Here is a 12691-nt window from a genome sequence, read left to right on the forward strand (position 1 = left end):
TAATGGATAGATTCATTTGAAACTAGTTTCTTTATCGGCTCTACAAAAAGTAATATCATTCATGATATCAACTCATGTTTGTTTTATCTAACTCATCTGACCCCATACATTGTGTTTTAACCTTCTCGATCATCTATCCATTATCCACCTGGGAAACTATCTACTTTGTAAACTTCGTCTATCACTTTTCACTCTTCGTTCGATTTAAAAATTAATGATAGTTCATTTTATCTCTTTCTTTTTACTTCAGAAAGTTTGGAAGGATCAAAGGGCTCCCTTTTCGAGCAAACACTTGATTCTGTTATGATTTAAATTTATATCCCTGGGCTCTTTTAAGAATAGATGATGTTCCCTTTATTGCTGCTATTTGCATTTCGTTACAGCTTGGTTTTCCAGGGATTGCTTCTGTATTTCTGAAGATTTTTTTTTTTATTAAGCTAGTTGATCCTATCACAACCGGTATAATGTTTATTTCTTTCAGAGACAATGTCGTTTTTAGATCATTTTTAGATCCTGGTATTTTGTTATCTTTCCCCGTTTAGCTCAATTAAGGCCAAAATCATTTGGGACTGTGACATCGATAATGGGCGCAGTTCTTTCGGGCTTGTTCCATACTACGATATCTGGCTTGGTGGCCTTGTCTTTTATGTATCTCCTCGCCTGTATCTCTTTATCATAGAATACGGTCACTTTTATTTATATATTTTTATTTTACTTTTGTTAGTTTGAAGAGATCAAGGGGCTCCTTCCTGGGGCTAACACTTGATTCTATTATAGTTTAAATTTATATCCGAGGGCTCTTTTAAGAATAGACATTGCTCCCTTTATGGCTGCTATCTGTATTTCCTTACAGCTTGGTTTTCCAGGGATTGCTTCTAAGTATTTTTAAAGGTCCTTTTTTATTAGGCCAGTTGCTCCTGTCACAACTGGTATAATATTTCTTTCTTTCAGAGACCATGTTGTTTTTAGATCATTTTTTAGGTCCTAATATTTTGTTATCTTTTCCCGTTCTGCTCTATTAAGCCCAAAGTCGTTTGGAACTGTGACGTCGATAACGAGTGCAGTCCTTTCGGGCTTGTTCCATATTACTATATCTGGCTTGATGGCGTTGTCTTTTATGTGTCTGCCTGCCTGTATGTCTTTGTCGTAGAACACTATCACTTTTCCATTTGATGTTATCAGTGGTAGATCATGTTTCCAGATGTTCGACGACCTATCTAGTTGCATCTCTCCACAGGTCTACATACTTTGTTGTGGCGAGCAGTGTAATGACCATCGGCTAGAAGGATCTTGCATCCAGACATTAGGTGGCTTGGGCTTTCAACAGCTGCGTGACAAAATCTGCATTGGTCGTTTTTTTTTTGTAGACCAGCCATTTTCTTAAATCCATTAGTGAGTAAGCCTTGGTCTTATGCAGCTATAATTAATCATTCTTCATCAGATGGAGATTTGTCACTTTTAAGCCATTGTAGTGAGGCCTCCTTGTCTATGTAGCTCTGAGATGTCGCTATTCATGTGACTTCTAATGTAACACTACTTATTGTAAAACTCTACGCAAATACTTCCGTTTATATTATGACGCTTGCTCAATTAGCAACAGTAAAAATATTTTCTTCATTGGATATCTTCGTAATGACATTTTATTTCAGCCAATCGAAAGTACAAAATATATACGCCCCACACCTTTTAAAAACCAGACGTAAGAATATTGGCGCCATGCGCTTGGAGTCACCTAAATTGATACTTAAACTAACCCCAAAAAATATTCCACTTACTTTGCCTGAAACTTTCCATTGCGCGATCCCTTTGCCTTAATGCCGAAAACAAATTCAGCGTGCTAATCTGGATGGTTGCCTAAAGAGCCGTGCGTTGTACCGAAATGCTTTCTTTTTTTTTTTCGGGGTCAACACAAGTTTATAAGTAATGAGTATTATTCCAAATTCGCTTTCTGTCATCAAGAAAATATAATTTATGGATCGACTTTCTCATTAATTTTCATGTTGGTTTACTCCTTACAACATTATGCATGGCGATTTTTATTCCAGGGAATTTTCTCGTCCATTGTCTTGTTTTCAGTGACAGACATTTAAATTGCAATAAGTTTTTTCATAAAAGAAATCGAATATTCCAGTCAAAATAAATATGTATTAAAAATGTGAGTATTTTATTATTTTAAAGATAAGTTTTCATTTTCTTTTTGTTTTATGCAGAAAGAAATGTAAACTCAAGGGTGTATACAAGACTGATAACCCAGAAACAGCTTTTTTAATGTGTGTTAAACGTTGGGTTGTCAGGTTTGAAAAATAAATGACATCTCTTAAAAAATAAATTGTTTTCGTCGTAAAAGTGAATGCATATTATTTATGTATTTATTTGATATTGAGTAGCGAAAGTTTTCTTTCTCTTTTTTGACTGCTAATCTGTTTTCTGACTATATTCAAATTTTGTAGCCTATCTATTTGTCTTTTTTCTTTTTTCTGTCTTTTCTTCTTTCTCCTTTCTTTTCTGTGTCTTTTCTTCTTCATCTTTTTTCCTTTTCTACTCATTTTTCTTTTTTTATTCATACCAATTTTTTCTTTTCATTCTTGTTAACGAGGTTTTTTCTCCATCTGCGTTTTTTGTGCCTTTTTTCTGGTCTATTTCTTTTTCTGATCTATTTTTGGGTGTGTTTTTTCTTCTTTAAATCGTTTCTTTTTCTTTTCTTCTTCAAGACTGTTCTTTTCCTTTTCTTTTCCCTTCTTTTCTTTATTTTTCTTCTTTGCTTTTTTTCTTCTTTTAGTCTTCTCTTTTTTACTTTTTCTTCCTTTCTTTTTTCTTCTTTGAGTCTATCGTCTTTCTTTTTTCTTTTCTTTTTTACTTCTTTGAGTCTTTTTTTCTTTCTTTTCTCCGTTGAAATTTCTCTTTTTCTTTTTTCTTCTTTTTATTTATATTTTTTCTTCATGTTTTTTCCTTTTTCTTCTTTACGTCTTTTCCTTTTCTTTTATTCTTTGAGTTTTTCTTTTTTGTTTTCTTCTTTGAGTCTTTTCTAATATTTTTCTTTTTTCTTTTTTGTGTCTTTTCTTTTTTTTACTTCTTTTTGTGTTTTTCTTCTTTTTATGTTTTTCTTCTTTTTGTGTTTTTCATTTTGTTTTTTGTTTTTTCTTCGTTGTACTTTTTGTTTATATTTGTCTTATTTTGTGTATTTCATTCTTTGGGTCTTTTCTTCTTTTACGTCTTTTCAACTCCTTCTTTTTCATTTTTTTCATCTTCTACTATTACTTGACTGCTTTGCTTTGTTTTTCTTTCAATCTATTCATGACAGATTTCTTGTTTATATTTCAATGTTATCCTTTTTTTATTAGCATAGATCATTGCTCCTATAAACATTACAATGGCAATGTTTTACGAAAACCTATATTTAATAATGCTAAAATAGAACGCATATAGTTTGTTGGTATACTTCTTCATTTTTACTGAACACCATATAGACTAGCTGATCTACTCAACGTTGCCAGTGCATTTATAAAACAAAATACACCAGCCAAACAAGGAGTTATCGGAGAATGAATAAAAATCATTTTTATACTCTTATTTCCAGCTTAATCGACTTATAGTACTATATTAACTTTGGTCGTCTTCGGAAGATGACAGCATTTACAGAAATCTTGCGCTTCTCTGAAAAAGACTTATAGATTCATGACGTCTTCGTTGACTGGCATATGCATCTCTCACGTTGAACTGATCCGAAATCGGTGTTGATTGGAGAAATAGACGCCAACTGAAAGATGTGAAATGTATTTAAAATAAACATGGTACATATAATTCGACGAAATATTCCAGATATAAAATTTATATCATAATTTACGACGCTAAAATTAACGAACGAACGATATTTTTATTAGATGAAAACATTTAAAGAAACTGTGGCAACTTAACGTATTTTCATTTTTTATTTTTTGGGCTTTTTTTTTAATAGTCGTAGATTAATTTTATTAATATTATGAGCATTGTTCAGTAAAAAAAAAAAGCCGCCACAGCCTTTGTTCAGATTGCCATCCTTGTTTTATTAAAAAGATTTTGTTTGAAAAAAGTTATAATTTCCTATCGCCGCATTTTCGCGATGTTAAAGACAAATGTTTAAAAAAAAATTTTCCATAAAATTTACTTTTTAATGAAAAAAACAGGAGCCGTAAAAAATGTAGAAAATTTGCCGCAGCTTCTTTTTTAAATGTTTTCATCTAATAAAAAATATCGTTGCTTCGTTGGTTTTATCGTCGTAAATTATGATATAAAAACAGAAACGATTCTCTTAATAATCGCGTAAAGACTACAGTTTGTATTATTACTGTTATCAAGTTTGTTACATTAAAAAAATTCCTCGCAGTTTTCTTTTTTTTATGTTTTGTATTTAATAAAAAGTATCGTTGGTTTGAGCGTCCTAAATTATGAGATGAAAAAAATGAACGAATCTCTTAATAAAAGAGAGTTGTCTCCCTCTGCATAATGACAAATTCTAAAACAACACCTATTTTTCTTTAACTGCTTAACAATGCACAAAGGAGAAAACTCCACTAGCTCCAATAGTTGTATTTCGAATATAAATCCGATAGAAATAGCCCAGAATTTATAGCATCAAATGACTACCGTAAGAGCGTAATAGCCGTGTAACGTAGTAGTTACATGTCAACACTTGGGACCCACACGTTGCATCCAGACAGTCGCAAAGAAACAAAGGTATAGAAAGAATGTTTCTTACTTTTTTAAGTTGAAGCAACAAACATTTATTTGCAGGTACTTGCAGAATAACGCCTTGTCTCGTGTCTACTCGTACTCCAATGTGCTTAACAAGACTCTGCCGTGTCGAGCACATGGTACCTTGCCTTTGTTCGTCTATGTTTAGGACACGTACTTTCCTGCCACTCTCGAGCTACGTGTGTAGCACGTATATTTTTGTCCTTCTTGGACCACGTTTTTCTTTTTTAAATTCTTTTTCTTTCGTTCTCCCTCTCTGTGACGTCACCTCGCACACGGCTGGATCATTTGCATACGTTGGCTGTCGTACAGCTGATGCTGCTCCTGACATACGCGCATTTGTGCTTTGTTATAGCTGGAGTGAAGCGTAGATGATCAGCAAACGCATCAAATCGCCGAAATTAAGAACTCGTTATTTCCGGAAAAATCTATAATAGTGTGAGGACTACTAATAGTATCCCATATTTCTATAAAACTAAAAGTCTCCCCTGTATAGAGTAGTGTTGGCACATCTGGGCTGGTGCTCTAACCAAAAGTTCCTCCTTTTTGAGCAGGGTACAAAATAGAGTCTGTAACGTAACTGGCTTCGCACTGTCCACTAAACTCCAGCTCCTGTCCGATCACCGCAACTTTGAATCCGCATGTTTTTTTAAGTACTTCTACAGAATATACTCCGATAGCACCTACCTACACTCATCGTAAATAATCCCGACAAACCTGTCAAGCAGCAAATTCCCCCTTTCACTGCAGCGGTCTCAAGATGCCACAAAACGTTCTAATCTTTCTGTCCTCGGGCCGCTTGCATTTGGCATCCCCATTACTTTTTCCCTATTTTTCACAGTGTACCAACATGCAAAAATTTAAATGTGAGGTGAAAAAATATCTTGCTGCCCAACTCCCCACTGCGAATGCCCCTATAAAGCTGGACTCATTGTAACCCCTTACGACTCAGAGGCAATGTACAACTGGGATTAATTTGATTTTTTTTAATTAAAATTAAAAATAAGTGGCGAATGAGAAAAATGGACAAATGGTTGTTATGAATAAAAGGGTCACCATTTATTTATTTAATTATTTTTTTACATAGGCATCACCACTTATCAAGGCCAAGAGGCCACTCGAGGATAAGGGTTAAAGAGAGTACAGTCGAAATTGGACAATATAGTAACCGTTAGTAATGGAGATTCGATAAATTTGTTAACTTATATGGAACGGCTCATCAAAAGCTTGTTTACGTTAGACTTGAAGACAACCATATTGTAGTCAGCTGGAAAGCAGAAAAATGGAAGACAATTCCATAGGTGTGCAGTTCTAAGAAAGAAGCTTTGCTCATGGAATCTACGCTTAGGTTTAGGCACAGATAAAGAGTGGAGGGAACTAGTGATAGTGTTTGCTGTTAGACGGGTGTTTCTTGTGAAAGTTTGGCGAGGGGGGGCCATAGAATAGAGCTCAGCCGAGCACCTGCCATAAAAATAACGATAAAGCAGAGAGAAACTCGCAACATCTCTTCTGTGAGAAAGAGGTTGCAGGGAAGAGAAAATGACATCCCCCACAAGGCTACGAAGTCTATTTTGAACCCTATCAAGTCCTTTTCTAGCAGCTCCTCCCACGATGTGGCAACAGTACTCAATCCTTGGACGTACCTGGCTTTTATATAGATAGAGAATAGCATCAGCAGTGAGATATCTACTGGATCGATAGAAGGATCCCACCATTTCTCCAGCGGCCTTGGCAACGTATTTAATGTATGTGTTCCATTTAAGATCAGGAGTAAAGGTCAAGCACAGAAGCTTGTCAAAACTTGACGCCTCCCCAACGAGAGTCATTCATTTCAATTGATGCCAGATGGGGATCAGAGTGTTGATGATGTAAAGATAAAAGCTTGGTTTTAGATGCATTAAATGTAACAAGCAACCTCTTTCCCCATTGTACCACTTGTTCAAGATCAGAGGAGGGAGAATCAGGGAGAACTTGGTCGTTTACGGTCTTAGACGTGCTACCATAGATAGTAATGTCATCAACATAGATATCTTCGAATGATGTAAGGATGTGATTTGGAAGATCATTTATATAGATCAGGAAAAGAGTTGGGCCCAGGATGGACCCCTGAAGGGCTCCAGCATTAATACTAAGAGCTTCTGATTTCTGTCCATCAACCACTACTCTTATGAACCTATCAGAGAGAAATGATTTGATAATCGAGAAGACATTTCCAGCTATACCGTAGCTGGAAATTTTGTGAAGTAAATCTTTATGCCATACTCTATCAAAGGCCTTTGATATGTCAAGAGCAATTGCCCTAAAAAGGTAGCCTCCGTCGAGAGATTTTCTAATCTTATGAAATATAAGTGTAAGCACATCTGCTGTAGATCTAGCAGAACGGAAACCATATTGCGTGTCACTAAGAAGGTTATTTTTGCTAAGATGATGTGCGTCATCAGTAAGTTGCTGGAATCTGTGTTAAATAGAGATGTGATTACTTCTCTATTTAACACAGATTCCAGCAACTTCCTCATGACGCATAGGAGACTTATTGTCCTGTATTGTGAGGGAGATGAGCGATCACCTAAATTCTTAAATACGGGGCATACTGATGAGATTTTCCAGGGTGATGGGAAGCAATTCTCCTTAAGACAACGTTTAAACAGTCTTGTAAGGATGGGCGCAAGTTCTGGTTGAAGTCTGTTGAGTACTATAATTGGAATCCCGTCAGGGCTGGTTGCTTTACTGGGATCAAGGTTTTTGATTAGCTTGGCAACATCACGTACAGATATTTGTATATCACATAGCATATTTTCTGATACAGGAGGAAATATTGGAGGTTGGCAGCCTTGGTCGCAAATGTTAGAATTAGCTGCAAGGTTCTTGGCAAAGAGTTTGGGTTTGTCTGATGCTGACGAGATTACCTCAGGTCCATTTATGAGAGTTGGGATAGAGCACACACTTCTGTTCAGGATTCTGTTTGCTATTTGCAAAAACTGATGGAAACCAAGCCGCTGCTCAGCTACTTTGGACTTGACGGACTGAGCATACAACTCTCTTGCGTGCTTTATTATTTTTTATGGTGATTGTTGGCAGTTCCGAAAGCGGCTTTAGTCTCAGTACATCTATTACGCTGGAAGCAACGGAAAAGTGATTTCTATGCGCAATAGCAGCAGCACATTTCGGAGAGAACCACGGCTGGCTGTTAGGTTTTTGCTGGAAGTTTTTCAAGAGTATGAAACGGTCTATACCTACAATTAACCATTCTGTCAGGTCTGATACTATAGAGGACACATCCTTTTTAAACATGGAACGCACAGGTAGATCTGATATAAATGTGCGGAAGCTATCCCAGTCAGCCATAGAGTATCGATATACTGTACGATGGAGAGATACATCTGGGGACTTATTACATTTCATTTTTATTTTAACTGATACAACTCACTGGTGGGAAGATCCAAGTGGAGACAGAACAGAAGCTGAACACAGTTCAGGGCAAGTTGTGAGAAAGAGGTCTAGAAGACTTACATACTGGTCATCAGTATCGGGAACATGGGTGGGTTCGTTAACAATCTGAGTGAAGTCATAAGCAATGGAGAAATCATGACAGAACCTCCCCTCATCATCGGTCTTGTTTGAGTGAGTTAACCATTTAAGCAAGAGTCAAATTCACTAAAAGCGATACAAAACAACGGGATACAACCAACATGTTGACTGGGACATCCTCAGAGATCTAATCAGATGTGTACCTTTGTGTGAAGCTATTTCTCTTTACTTGCTTAATGAAAGGGAGAAAAACATGATTAACAGGCAAAATGCAGTAGAACCCCGGGATACGGCATTAAAAATTTGTATCCAAATACAGTACAATATATATATATATATATATATATATATATATATATATATATATATATATATATATATATAATACATATGTATATAATTAAATAACATTATAAATAACATTGTAAGGCGAGACAAATACCGTAACCAGGAAAAAACATTATATTCCATATTGTAACTTGGAAAAAAAACGTATCCTTGAGTCACCGTATCCCGGGGTTTTACTGTATATTTATTTAAAAACAACGATGCGAAAGATATTCTAAGTAAGTAAATTGTTAGAAAAAGTTCAAAGTTCTCGTGTTTTTAGAATGTTCGAAAGGTGGAAGAAGACATGATCGTTAAAGGTCTGCATTTTGTAGTTTGTTTCCTGTTTATTGTTTATTTTTTTGTTTTCATTTTTTTTAATTTTGTTTTTGCTAGAGATGGCATTCACCCGCTAATTCAGACACTCTAACTGAGAGATCTTTTTTTTTTAGATTTTAACCTTTCCTTAAATGCAAACGTTTGTATCTCTCTTGCACTTGGTTCACCGGATTTATAAGTCAGGTAGTTTTTTTATGTGTCTGGTTGCCTTTATAATTGCTAGAATGGTGGAAAACTTCCTAAGATTCCAGTTAGGTCCATAAGACCTCGCTATTTTGTGATGTTCTCTCTCCCAGCTCTGTTTAAGCCATTCAATGTGAATGTACGTGTGCGCGTGAGTTTATAGGACAGTGTGCGTATCCGGCCTTTGCTCGAGCGTAAATATGTTGATAGGTGGAGTAGTCGTTTGCTTTTCCTGATCTCAAAAGAAACAAGTTGCATATAATGTCGAGCTCGCTGGGCGGTTTGTCTCTGGCTAATTAGACTCTCTATTCTGGATTATAGGTCATCAAGTTGATCTTTTTTTTTTTTTTGTATTATTAAAAATTTGTATTTCATGCCGGTTTACTAAAATAAAGTATTCCGAATAACCGGGATTTATTTTCATTGGTTGAAAAATGACGATTTCACATTTTTAAATTGTGACACGTCGCCGAGATAATCTTATCTTTATTTCGGCAAAGTATCACAAACCTAGATTTGATTGTGTCCTATTTCCATTTGATACAGCAAATGGTAAAGATGGAAAAGCAAGTGTAACCTTAACGAACAGAGCAAGAAAGTGAGTACCTTACACAAGCCACTTTTCTGCCTCGCCATAAAACATTTGAATATTATCATTTAAAAAGAACTATTGGTTACGCATTAAGTTCTACTTTCATCTATTAAAAAGAAAACTTTTTAATGTAGGATGCTTAAGAATCTACATTTACACAGTTTTTTGCGGGGTTCATGTTTCCTCTTCAGTTGAACGTTCTCTGAATAGACATTAATGGCGTCAAAATGATGAATCGCTTTCATACAAAATTAACCTCCTGTGTTTCTTGCTCTGATTATATTTGATAGATGGATTAGAAAAGAAAAAAAGTAACATGATATCCAATGGTTTCTACTCAGTACATTAATCTGACATCCTCAGACAATCGTGTTTTTTTTTTCTTTTTTGTTTTTTGTTTTTCATTTGTTTTTGTTATTCATAAACTAGCGCGCAAAACTATCGTTGCCCGGGATTGAACGATGACTCCTGTGTTATCTTGATCCCAGTAGTAACATTGCATTTTACTTTTATCTTATAACTAACAGGGTGCTCGGTGTTGCCTTGTCGTAAGATACGCGTAACTAAATTTTAATTCATACAGATTTCGTATTTATTATAATAGAGCGAATTCTCTATCGATTGTATTACATTGTACTTAATATATACTAGTGATTTCAAAGGTAAAAAGAGATGACTTGGGTAATATCAGCTAGAATCGAAACCAAAAAACTTTTAGCGCTCCAGCCTTAATCGTTACCGTTTGAGCTGCCATCAGACAGATGAGAAAAATAGTTAAAAATAAAGCGACTTGAACGTATAAATAAATAAATAAATAAATATGCGCATACGTACAAGAGCACATTAATTTAACTTATTTCTTTTCAATTTTAACCCCTAAACAACTATTTTATCGGCTAAAAATTCATAACAGAACGGTCCAGAAAAAAAAAGCAATCATTTGACCCGCCTTGTGCGGTTCTGCGATTTTGTGTCCTAGAGGATATGCACTTTGCAAAAATTGAGACCGACATACAGACATATTGAGTTTTAGAAATTAGATTTCTATAATATTCACGATTGTAGTTCAAAATTTAATAAAGATAAACAGATCTGGCGATTTTACTATAAAATGTCTAATAAATGTAATCATACGAGATCTTATGTTATCATCCTCCAGATAACGGTATAATCAGGTTGACACACAATTTTAGGTAAATCACCAAAGTTGAACAATGTTGAGCCTGTTCAGTCAATCAGATGGTCACCTACCTGTAGGAGGACGTCGACATCTCAGGAGAAGGTCGGCACCTCCCCGCAAGCACTGCAACTGTATGTTAACTGTGGTAGGCAGAGCCAAGGGTCAAAACATTAATTTTATTATTATTATTATTATTATTATTATTATTATTATTATTATTATTATTATCATTATTATTAATAATAATAATAATAATGATAATAATAATAATAATAATAATAATAATAATAATAATAATAATAATAATAATTGATTCGAGCGACGGCGGGTCGCTGGATCGATTATTATGATTAGAAAAATAAATTAGATTGGGAAAAGGTGATTGACAGCTGAAATAATAATATCGCTACAAAAGGAATGTGAAAATCGAAAATAGATGTAAACATGATTTTTGGTTTGCATAAACAAATAACTAGATTGAGGTTACATCAGCTGTTGGTCTTAGACACGTGATGAGATGTAGATTTGGGGAGATTGTAGTTAGCTGTTAGCTGAACATCAGAAAGAACGGACCGACTCAAGGGGGGTATCCATAACGCAGGGCGCGGCGTTTTCTCAGGCAGCTAGGATGTGAAGACATTGTAATCTCTGAAGATGCCGGTCGGAATCATGAAAATAAATGTTTGTATATAATCCAGGTATGTTGTGTTTATTTACACCTGTTAAAAGAACTGTTTGTCTACAATTGTTTCGTTACGTCCACGCCAATCGTTTCCCATTGGAACTGATGTATAAATGTTAAAATATATACACTAGACGATCAATTAAATGAAACGACGTATATACATACACGCATTTACACGTACATGAATATACAGATAAAATATAAACCTCATTATTCAACATGTGCGTCGTTTTGGAAAATATTCATATACACACACAACGTAACACAACGACGTGGATACACAAGCGACTGAAAATCACTTGTGTATTTGATATTCCCATAAAAAATTATCCTAGAAAAGAAGCCGGTTCAATTCGGCTAGGATGGGCGCTGCTTCTATCAGTATCACCCTCCACCTTTAAAAAAAATATGATCGCAAGATCACGGAAAATACAATGTAAAAAAAAGTATTTTTAAATTTACCTAAATACTCTGCTGTGTAGAACGTGTAACTCGAATAAAATACCATTTCTAGGTATAAGATAAAATATAGTATCATTTATGTGTAGGGATGGTACAAAATATCGTGAGGTTAAAGTTCGTGCTGGACTTTCATAGTATGGAAATATGTCACAAACTCCTACTAGATTTTTTGTTTTTTATAATATATCTAGTCATGGGGACATATCTCTATATATCCCCATCAATAGATATATGTTGAAACTATATTATCCAGGGTACTTACATAATGACTCAGTTTAAACAAAGGTGGTACAATGATATTATGGGGGTCTGCGTCCGCGCTGAACATCCACAGCATGGAAATACTTTAATCGCAATATAAGCAATATATTAGGGCTGCCAAATGTGTGTTCGTTTTTGTTTAAGTTGAGATTAATGTAATTCATTTTTCACGCTTTGTCTGAAAGTTTTGAGAATGTCTGCGATTTGTCTACTTGTTAGACGGCAATCTTACTAAACTACGGCTCACCGACAGATTTCTTTTTCAGAACCGAGCCACCAATTTCTGGCACACTTTGTCTGCAAAATCATTCTTCTTATACATAGAGAATATATTGATGCAGATTTGTGCAGAAGACCGAAGTAATGTACCAGCCTGCTCCTTGAAAAGGTATGCTGAGCCTCA

This window comes from Euprymna scolopes, chromosome 17, assembly GCF_053919585.1.
Source record: "Euprymna scolopes isolate OS-2025 chromosome 17, ASM5391958v1, whole genome shotgun sequence".
Lineage (NCBI taxonomy): Eukaryota > Metazoa > Mollusca > Cephalopoda > Sepiida > Sepiolidae > Euprymna > Euprymna scolopes.